This window comes from Diaphorina citri, unplaced genomic scaffold, assembly GCF_000475195.1.
Source record: "Diaphorina citri unplaced genomic scaffold, Diaci psyllid genome assembly version 1.1 scaffold20, whole genome shotgun sequence".
Lineage (NCBI taxonomy): Eukaryota > Metazoa > Arthropoda > Insecta > Hemiptera > Psyllidae > Diaphorina > Diaphorina citri.
In genome coordinates this window covers 213,208-224,960 of record NW_007377458.1, presented here as the reverse complement: position 1 = coordinate 224,960, position 11,753 = coordinate 213,208, and the positions used below count along the sequence as shown (strand labels likewise).

At 35.0% G+C, this 11,753-nt stretch overlaps 1 non-coding gene across 1 annotated transcript; it reads left to right on the top strand.

The window, feature by feature from the left end:
• The first annotated feature begins 3,979 nt into the window (after positions 1–3,979).
• Positions 3,980–4,053, top strand: Trnan-guu. The gene has a single exon. It is a non-coding gene; the product is annotated as a tRNA-Asn (tRNA).
• Positions 4,054–11,753: the final 7,700 nt, after the last annotated feature.

The following is an 11,753-nucleotide window of genomic DNA, read 5'->3' as shown; positions in this document are numbered from 1 at the left end:
ATTTATTTTGATCTAAATAAGCATTCAATATCTTCAAGTATAATGTAAAAAATATTAGAAATCTAATTTTAAATAATGCGTCTAACATAGTACCTAACATTTTAGGTGTTCAAAAATTAACTAAAGTTACCATTTATTTTGATCTAAATAAGCATTCAATATCTTCAAGTATAATGTAAAAATTATTAGAAATCTAATTTTAAATAATGCATCTAACATAGTAAATATATGTATGTAGCTACTACTAAGAAGAAAATTGAGTGTTAATGTTAAGTAATCAGTTCAAGTGAAACAAAATTACGAGTAGGTATTTCAAAGTGAAGAAATGCATTTCAAGGATTTTAAATATTCTTTTTGAAGATCTGTCTCAGAAAATCTCTAATCTACATATTTTTTTACTGTAACATCCTAATTCAAAATATCAAACCTAAAATAAAATATCAAAGTTAACACTAGCTATCTAGTCATATTTAATAATTTACCTTTTTTAAGAGTTCTCCTAAATAAAGGAAACTTTTACATCTCTTTAACATTTCGTTCCCTTTGACCTTGCCTAACCACACATGGTCTTTTGTTCGATGGAGAAAAATAGTAATTCAAGGAAGAGGAGGAGAAGTGAAGAGACAGAATAAATAGAGGAAATGAGAACAGTCGAAGAGTGATTGGGAACGAGATGGGACGGATCAAGTTGAATAGGCTAGGCTAGAGTCTAGACTATGTTGATCAAAAGATCGCATTGAATCAGATTACATGAGATTTCGAGTTAGTAGGTAACTTTGTAGACACTAGACAATCATGACAGAGATAAAATATGGTTGAAACAAACTACATTGTAAGGTTCTACCTAAAATATCAATAGCACAGAACTGATATATACCTACTACCTATTCAAAATATTCAGAATTTCAGAGCATTCCATAATGTGTAATAGGTACAAATGTGTAACCCTAATAGAGAGAAAATGCACCAAAATAATTCAAATTAACTAACCAAATTCGGGAATATGATGAATTAATCTATGTTATGGACAAATTTCCATAAATGTAGATGAAACATTGTTGGTTGATAATGAAAAATCAGTGAGGTGTAGGAGTTGGGGGTGGTTGGGACGTTGGGAGGTAATGAGGGAGTAATATGCGATATGAGAGCTGCAAAATAGAAAGAATAGACTGCCTTCCTCAAATGAAGAGGATGAAAGTGGAAAGGTTGATTGAATGCTGATAGAGAAAATGAAAAGAGTCCAAATATGAGGTAATGAGGGAGTAATATGCGATATGAGAGCTGCAAAATAGAAAGAATAGACTGCCTTCCTCAAATGAAGAGGATGAAAGTGGAAGGGTTGATTGAATGCTGATAGAGAAAATGAAAAGAGTCCAAATAGATGAGGAAAATTTAGTTCTTACCGACCTAGGAATGTTTGTTAGTGGTCTGCCGTTTCATTTATTATTCTTTAATTTTCCCAATATGATGGTGTAACAGTCGGAAGGTCGTGGATTCCCTCTGAAAGATCCCATTCAGCCATCAGGTCCGATATAGGTATTTCCTATAGGCCTACCAATACAAAGAGTACCTACACTGCGTGTTGCATTAGTTTTTTCCGATCCGAAGAAGTTTTTGAATCATTTTTTCTTTCTTTTTGTACTTCCCCCATATTTGTCCCTTCCTTCCGATTCCGAACAACCTCATCCTTCGTGAAGAAAACGAAGAAAATTTCAAATTTCAGCTTGTTTACGTTCCCGAAGACTCGAAAGACAAACTAAAAGCCAGAAGCAGTACGTGGTATCCGTGCAAGTTCAAAAGCCTTCGTTAAAGTTTTCCATTCACCTCTGCTGCTCATTTTCGTAGCTTGCAGCTGGTATAGTATGGAGACAGCTCTTTTCATTAATTTAGCTATGGGAAGACAGATATTAAAGTCTGGATAGTCGTGACACTTTGCACAGTGCCTCGAAATGAAATACTTTTCTCCAAAAGAGAGAGAGAGAAAGAGAGATAGAAGGAGAGAGAGATAGAAGAAGAAGAAGAGGAAGAGGAGGAGGAGGAGGAGGAGGAGAAAGTCGAGTTTCAGCAGAAGTCAAGAGTTGATTTCTCATAGTTTTGTATTCTGTTGTAATAAATCAAGCATTCTGAAGATGTTGCTGGGGAAGCAGGTGCTTTTAATGACTCGAAATAAACCCAGGAGTGTCTCTGAATATCGGGGGGTACGGACGGTTGGTTACATTTTCCTTTAATACCCACAGTATTCTGACTATTCTGCTATTTGGGTACTTTATATTTAGTTTGAACTTACACCTAACATAAGTTTAGTCTTGAAGTGAAGAAAGGGTGGCACAGACAATGTAGTGATTATGTTGACATTATGCTTATGCCCGACGTTACCATTGCTTCGTGAAACAGGCCTTTTGGTCGTCATAGTTTTGTTATAAACCCAGGTAATGGCCTTGTGTAGGTGTCTAACTTGGGCTCGGTGTGGTAAAAAAAATTGATTGCCCACCTATATCAAAACTTCAAAAGTGAATGTGGGTTATTTTGAAATACATATTTGAAGATTTTCATTTTCCCATCCAAATTTACTAATTTTCATCTGTAATATCCGCTCTGTTTCAGACATAAATAGAATCCTACTTCCTGAAATGATGTCCATCCATCAGTCCTAAACACTCGGATCCATAAAGGTAAGTACCTTTATTTTATTAAATTCGTGGGCACATGTTTATTTATTAAATTCATTAAATTAAATTTTATTTATTTTATTCTTCAATTTTTTTTTATTAAATTCAAGTTTTCATCCCAACACTGCCACTGGTGAGTTATGATTTTAGAGAAAGTTTTCTTGGGAAAAATGAGTCTTTCAAGTCTATGATATAATATTACCTATCGTAACACCCAAATTATATTGTCATAGTTTTGTATTCTGTTGTAATAAATCAAGCATTCTGAAGATGTTGCTGGGGAAGCAGGTGCTTTTAATGACTCGAAATAAACCCGGGTGTGTCTCTGAATATCGGGGGGTACGGACGGTTGGTTACATTCCCCTTTAATACCCACAGTATTCTGACTATTCTGTTATTTGGGTACTTTATATTTAGTTTGAACTTACACCTAACATAAGTTTAGTCTTGGAGGGAAGAAAGGGTGGCACAGACAATGTAGTGATTATGTTGATATTATGCCCGACGTTACCATTGCTTCGTGAAACAGGCCTCTTGGTCGTCATAGTTTTGTTATAAACCCAGGTAATGGCCTTGTGTAGGTGTCTAACTTGGGCTCGGTGTAGTAAACAATTTTGATTGCCTACCTATATGTTGATACTCATTATGCAGATATACCTACACATTTGAAGATTTTCATTTTCCCATCCCAATTTACTAATTTTCATCTGTAATATCCGCTCTGTTTCAGACATAAATAGAATCCTACTTCCTGAAATGATGTCCATCCATCAGTCCTAAACACTCGGATCCATAAAGGTAAGTACCTTTATTTTATTAAATTCATGGGCACATGTTTATTTATTAAATTCATTAAATATAAATTTTATTTATTTTATTCTTCAATTTTATTATTAAATTCAAGTTTTCATCCCAACACTGCCACTGGTGAGTTATGATTTTAGAGAAAGTTTTCTTGGGAAAAATGAGTCTTTCAAGTCTATGATATAATATTACCTATCGTAACACCCAAATTATAAACTCATAAATATTTTTAGTGGATGTGCGAAAATACTTTTGGAGCTGGAGAGGGTAAAGTAGGTACTGTGTCTGTGATCCATTATGGGCCACAGATTAGTAACCGCTACTTTCAGACCACTTGACTACCGAATGATATGACGTCATCGTCAGATTATTTCTAACCATTGTTAGGTACCACAAGTACCTATCTGGTTCTAGTGGGTACCGTTATTTTCCACCATGGTTCTGCCACATTTTATCACATGTGCTTGTCAGTTTATATTATTTTTAACTTCTTGTCAGCTCTCAACGCCTCCGTGGCGCAATTGGCTAGCGCGTTCGGCTGTTAACCGAAAGGTTGGTGGTTCGAGCCCACCCGGGGGCGAATTTTTTGTGGGTAGAAAATTGGTGCTGAATTGTTGCTGATAGTCTATTTCAATCTATAAATTACCTCACGTAAATCCTTTTGACTGTTTGAAAAATTAATCTACCTACCTATCTATACCCTATACCAAACTAAAACCTCCAAATCAGTGTTTTTAAATTTACTGTCTAGGACTCCAGGTTCATTGACTCCCTGTAGTTGATACTCATTATGCAGACATTAACCTAGCCTTTTGTTCTCTGCTAATACATGATTGTTAGGTAATCTATACCTTATTGTTATTTATATGTATAGTTCAATTAAAAGTTATACATAATAACCTACGCCTCATAATTCCCATCCTGACCAACAATACATTACTATGATACACTTATTATAAAATATAATTTATCTTTTGTTTAAGTGTCACCATGTTCAAGTAACAATGTCACATCACGATAGCCACCGGTGAGTGCACCGCATTCTAAAGTGGTGGGTAATGTGATGTTGTGTGCACCCCATAATAATATAGGGGTGTTATTAGGCATATAGGAGTGTTATTAGGTTCATAACTTCACAAAGGACGAAACTTGTATTGGGTCTTGCCGAAACGAAGCTATTGTGCAATGTACCTACCTACACCTTTTCAGTCTTTTGTTGCAGTGGAACATTAATCTTATAGAAACTTGGATAGATTGATGTGGAGTAGCTTTGAATATAGATGTATGTAATATATAATTACTGTAGTTATCCCTTATTTCCATTGTTTTGACTATACCCGTTTTGTTAATAGATATAGATACGTCCGGTACCTACACCTTTTCAGTCTTTTGTTGCAGTGGAACATTAATCTTATAGAAACTTGGATAGATTGATGTGGAGTAGCTTTGAATATAGGTGTATGTAATATAATTACTGATTACTGTAGTTGTCCCTTATTTCCATTGTTTTGACTATAGCCGTTTTGTTAATAGATATAGATACGTCCGAGAACTATAGGAAGGGGTCTTATTATGGAGTATCTACCAATATTTTGAACTAATAACACGTAGCAGAAGTTGAGAAAAGCAACTTTTCTTCTAATAATGGAGGTTCTGAGTTTCCAAACCCACACGCCACGTGTAGCTGTAGTAATATTATTTATGTATGTATGTATGTATGTACCTACCATTGTTGGATATGCAACTTTTCTTCTAATAATGGAGGTTCTGAGTTTCCAAACCCACACGCCACGTGTAGCTGTAGTAATATTATTTATGTATGTATGTACATATTGTACATTGTACCTACCTACCATTGTTGGATATTATATCCATGAGGATCATTTGCGGCAACCTACGCACGTTTCTGTTTGAAACTTTTGTTCTCCCCGAAAATTAGGTCTAAAACGTCACAAAATGAATGTAATTTTAGCCTAGATAGGCAGTAGACTGAGGTACTCGAGCTTACAAAAGTTCAGGCAAACGATTTTTCCCAAGAATTAATAAATATGGTAGGGGCAGTGTGATGCTGAATTTGGGACTGTGGAAGAAAACGAGAGAATAAAAATACCTAGCTACAAAATTTTGGCCAAAAACGGCCAAAATTTTGTAGCTAGGTATTTTTATTCTCTCGTTTTCTTCCACCATTTTTCTTCGTTCCTGTAGTGTTTTCTCCTCAGGGCAATTATCTGGTAAAAATTACAATAGTTCATGAATTTATGATAGGGGAAAAAAACATGATCATAAAATACTTATTATCTCCTTCTCCTCCTCCTTCCTTGTTTTTCATCATGTCTGACTCTCTATCTGCTTGTCCGTGGCCTAATTTTATCCCAATTCTTCCAAAATTTATTAGATGATCACAAAAACTTTTCTCATTAAATTTTGATGATTTGAGTTCTATTTTTCATTTTGGATATAGGAATTCCTTTTCCCTTTCTTCCCGCCTTCCGTTTTTAATTATTTATCAAACTTTATCCCGTTTGGTGTTCAATATTACCCAATACCTACCTAAGTTGCCTACACCTACGAAATGAATTCATCACGTCTCAGTTGAATCTTCTGTACCCATCTTTCTAAATCCTTCTCCTAGTCTCAACCCTAATAGTTAGGTACCTACCTAATAATTTCATCAATCTGATAGTCATACCTATGTTATTCTTCATAATTTTATTAACTTATCGCCCCTTATCTTACTTTCATAAATTGACTCTCAAAACTGTCGACCGAAGTCGATTTAGTCGATCAATGTTGGTCGATACCGCTTGAAAACACGTCCGCGTTATGTACTCTTTTCCCACCAAAAACCTTTGATCCTTTTGTTTTCCTTTAGGTGGTGGTGGTGGTGGTGGTGGTGGTGGTGGTGGTGGTGTTGTTGTTGTTGTTGTTGTTGTTGTTATTATTACATAATGAAAGTATTTTTATTATTATATTTTTTCTCAATTTAAATAGGAAAAGGCTAGGAAGAAGAAGATATTTTTTCTCAAAGATATTCTTAAAAGGGTGTGCCCTTAACTGCCTTCGCCCTTTGTAAGTACCTATTCTGCTGAACTCATTAACATTATGTTTATACTTACGTATAATGTACGTATACTGACGTAAAACGTATATACTTACGTATAATGTACGTATGGTGGCATGTAAATGTCACAACTTTGAAGTCTCTAACGTGCTGGTATGAAATTCCCCTCTAATTAGATGTTGTCTTTAGAGCCGTTATGTGCCTGATGGTGGTAACTTTGAAGTCTCTAACGTGCTGGTATGAAATTCCCCTCTAATTAGATGTTGTCTTTAGAGCCGTTATGTGCCTGATGGTGGTAGGCCGGCCTACCTAGCTAATTACATGCTGTATACAGTGTATAAGTCTAACAGACTCTACAGTGTCTATATTTATAATAACAGGGTCGGTCAGAGCCTAACCCGGCCTGCGGGGATAATCCCAACAATATGGCCTTCTCCTTTCGTCAAATAGGTTCATACAAACGATACAAATTGGGAATAGATCTTATGTGCTTTTTTGAATGAGGTTTTAAAGACACTTTTTTTCACTGATTTGGATTTTTTCACATTTTTTTAACGTAGGAATCGACCTTTTCTTCTATATTTTTACCTATTTGCACCGTTGAGGAGCCCGGAACAAATGGTCCCCTGTATAAGCAGCCCTGCACGATAACATTTCATGTGCTCCTGTCAATGTGTCCCTTTCGCTGTTGAAGCCTCGTTGTCCTAAAGAAATTTCGAACACAAGGCTAATTACCCCCTCCCATACGTACGTCATGTGAAATAATTAACCTTTATCAAAGCGCGCTGTCTTTTCTGAAATTTTGTTCAAGGTGACCTTCTTCGACCTTGATATTCAACGCGTATGTGAACAAACTTTCCGTTTTTGTTTAAAACAAATGTTCAATGTCTTTGATACACATTTGTGTGAGTTTTTGAGAGTTTCAAATAGCACTAATCCTTGAAATGCCTGAAATTGGCATTGAAGGAACGGGCCTGTCCAACTGTCAAATGTTTCAAAGGATGAAACAAAGCTTAAAGGCCAAAGAAACTGAGTAAAAAAATCGTTGAACATTATTTTGGCCAGCTAAAAATTTACCATTGGTAAAGAGAAAGCTATAAAGTAGAAACTTAGATATAGGTACCTAGTTATTAGGATGGATGATTTCAAGTTTACTCCAGAAGCTCGTAACAGTCCCAACTAACCAAATACCATCAGTGTCATCTTGTGGTTACTTTCCCATTCATTAAAAGCCTGTTAATTCCATTGAACCTGTTTTCATTAGCACTTTCCCACCACACACCAACCCAAATCAAATGCCTTTTCTGTTCTCTTTCCATTTCCTTTTTTACCTTCTCTCCACGTTTTCCTTTTAATATTTATCTTTTTCTACCTTCCCTTGTACTCTGTATGTATTATCTTGTACAATATTTTCAAGCATCGTGCGGCATTCTTTCATGGTGGAGAGCTCCTAAATAACCGGAAAATCATAAAAAAGTCCTACTAGATTTTTATTTCAACAACATAAAATTAGTGATGTTAAAAAAATTGCGACAACAATATTATTGTTTTGATTGTTACGATTTTTTGTATTGAAATATATTTTGTGAATTTATTGTGGTCAGAGTTCAGAGTGTAATATCTATTTTGTGTTGGGATTTTTTGTGGTTTAATTTTTCTGAAACATGGTTTCCAGCGGAACGCACTTGGTGAGTTTTGTTCCCGCCCGAGAGGATAAAATATGTGGGGGATTTCATTTTAAGGTCAGAGATTATCGGAGAAAATGCACCAAAATAATTCAAATTAACTAACCAAATTCGGGAATATGATGAATTAATCTATGTTATGGACAAATTTCCATAAATATAGATGAAACATTGTTGGTTGATAATGAAAAATCAGTGGATTTTTATGTTCCCCTCCCCACCCGAGGGTTTGTTCCTTATGTGTTTTCCTCCCACTTCTTGCACTTCTTTGTTATTCATTAGGGGAGGTAATATTTCCATGTGAACATCGTTGACTTTTAATACCAGAAATTTCAAAGAAAGAGAATGTTGGGTTCTAGGAGCTGCTTGAGGAATGTTGCCGTATTTTCTCTTAATAATAATAATAGACTCTTCAGTGGAAGGTAACCACTAGGTGAGGTTAACGCCGGAGGCGTTCTCTACCACCTAACCCTTAGAGCTCCTTTATTATGTGGTCACACTCTCAAATTAATGAGGATAAAATTCCATGTCTCGGCTGGGATCGAACCCACGCCCTCCTGTTTACCAGGCGAGCGCCTTGACCACTACGCCACCGAGGCATTTTTATGTTCCCCTCCCCACCCGAGGGTTTGTTCCTTATGTGTTTTCCTCCCACTTCTTGCACTTCTTTGTTATTCATTAGGGGAGATAATTTTTCCATGTGAACATCGTTGACTTTTAATACCAGAAATTTCAAAGGAAGAGAATGTTAGGTTCTAGGAGCTGCTTGAGGAATGTTGCCGTATTTTCTCTTGTAGGTGGAGTGTATTTTATGATCATGTTTTGAGAGAGTGATGTTTTTTTTTTCTGCTGTGTACCTTATAGGTAGGTATGTCATCGACTTTCTTCTCCCTCAATGTAGGCGCACCTAATGTTTAGTAATTTACTGAAATATGGCATAATGACGTCAAAGCTTTCGAGCTATGTCATCATTGATGTCAGGTATTTGTAGTTACCTATTTATCTCTGACATGCACTTTTTTTTACTAATGACTTTCCGTTTTGAAATTTTACTTCTTGATAGCTGACATCGATACATCGAGCTTTTGAATTTCTAGTTCCCTTAGGGTTTAGGTTGGTATGTTGTGCTATACTTTTCCCACATATTTTTACTTTGCGACATACCTAATATATTCAGAAATTCTGCACTGGGGACAGATAAATGAATGGTGATTACTCTAGGTAGGTAGGAAGATAGATACATAAATGGAACTTGATGGCCTATACCACCAAAATATGAAAAAGTATTTACAATTCCATATTTTGATTTAATTCGTCCCAATTATGTATTGAAAAGTATCTTACACTTGTAAGAAGGATACTTTTCCATAGTTTGGTGATACATATAGGGCCCTGGCACTGCCGTGGGCTCCAAATATACAAGTAGAATTATAGATATATATATGGATGGATAGATAAAGATAGATATTAGATAAGGAGGTACATAATCGCATATGATGTAGATATGAAAATATGGAAAATTGAAAACGTTCGAAATTTTACCCTTTAACCTCCCTGTAAGACTGAGGTTTTTAGTGACAGAGATGTTCTCCCTAATTTAAGTGATAAGTTGAGTGGGCTAGGGAATTACCAGAAGGCTATCTTTGGTTTTCTTTTTTATACCTCTAGGTACAAGGTACCCTGTATGTAATTTGTTACCTTATTTACTACTATTATTTTCCAATAATAGCATACCCATTATTACTGTAATTGAGGACTTTCATGCATGTTTTACATGTGGGTGGATTATTGTTACAATCTATCATGAGGAACGATTAGAGCTACCTATATGAGGAAAAATGTTGGTAAACTTTAACCGTGGGCGTAGGTAACTAGGTAGCTAGGTGCATAGCATAGGTAAAAGTCTAAAATTACCTGTCTGGCCTAACTACCTACTCTTCTTTACTTATTTGTGATTACCGCATAGGAGCATAGGTAGATTCAGTAACAAGTAACAAGAGATTGACAAGTTCATTCAATTGGGGACCTTAAATAGGTAGTTATGTACCCTATAGCTTTTATTTCCCTATACTCCAATAGGGCGTTCTTCCCTTTGACGTTTACATAACTGCCCTCCTAGTGACTATCATAATTAAAAATTCAAAATGTCGCTCTCATAGAAAAATATAAACGTCCCCTTAGCAAAGTTCCCATTCAGTTTTTCCCCCCCTTATTATTTTTTTCAATTAAAAGTTTTTGACTTGAACTTGGAGTGTCATTTGTATTTTTATTATTATTTTAGAGGAAGGAAAAAAAAAGAAAGAAAAAACTGAAAATTTATGCTCCGCTTGACTTTAAATTAAGTACAATATTGTCCACTTGATGATTTTGTTTCGTCAAGGAGATACTAAAAGTTTTTCATTTGCTTAAATTTAAGAAACAAAAGGATCCTTCATGATATTAATTAGGTAAGCATTTTATGAGGAGTGTCATTTGTATTTTTATTATTATTTTAGAGGAAGGAAAAAAAAAAAAAGGAAAAACTGAAAATTTATGCTTCGCTTGACTTTAAATTAAGTACAATATTGTCCACTTGATTTTGTTTCGTCAAGGAGATACTAAAAGTTTTTCATTTTTTGCTTAAATTTAAGAAACAAAAGGATCCTTCATGATATTAATTAGGTAAGCATTTTAAATTTTATGTATGAACTCAAATTTAATAATGGTTTTCTTGTATTTTGATTGTCCTTGGATGCTCTTGAAGACAGGCCAATGACGGTATCTACATTTTATGCATCTGGAAGTCCAAATACGTAGGACTCTCAGGGTGGGCAAGCACAATTTCATTTGTCCTGAACGGCTCTTGAAATTGCGGGATTTAGCGGAACACCCTGTAGACATAATGAAAATTTTTAGGTAAAAAAATAGGTACAAGAAGTAAATTGGTTTATTCGTCGTCGTTGTTGTTGTTGTTATTATTATTATTACATAATGAAAGTATTTTTATTATTATATTTTTTCTCAATTTAAATAGGAAAAGGCCAGGAAGAAGATGATATTTTTTTCTCAAAGATATTCTTAACTATGCCTTCGCCCTTTGTACCTATTCTGCTGAACTCATTAACATTATGTTTATACACACGTATAATGTACGTATACTGACGTAAAACGTATATACTTACGTATAATGTACGTATGGTGGCATGTAAATGTCACAACTTTGAAGTCTCTAACGTGCTGGTATGAAATTCCCCTCTAATTAGATGTTGTCTTTAGAGCCGTTATGTGCCTGATGGTGGTAGGCCTACCTAGCTAATTACATGCTGTATACAGTGTATAAGTCTAACAGACTCTACAGTGTCTATATTTATAATAACAGGGTCGGTCAGAGCCTAACCCGGCCCGCGGGGATAATCCCAACAATATGGGCTTCTCCTTGCGTCAAATAGGTTCATACAAAATATAATATAATAATAATAATAATAATAATAATAATAATAATAATAATAATAATAATAATAATAATAATAATAATAATAATAATAATAATAATAA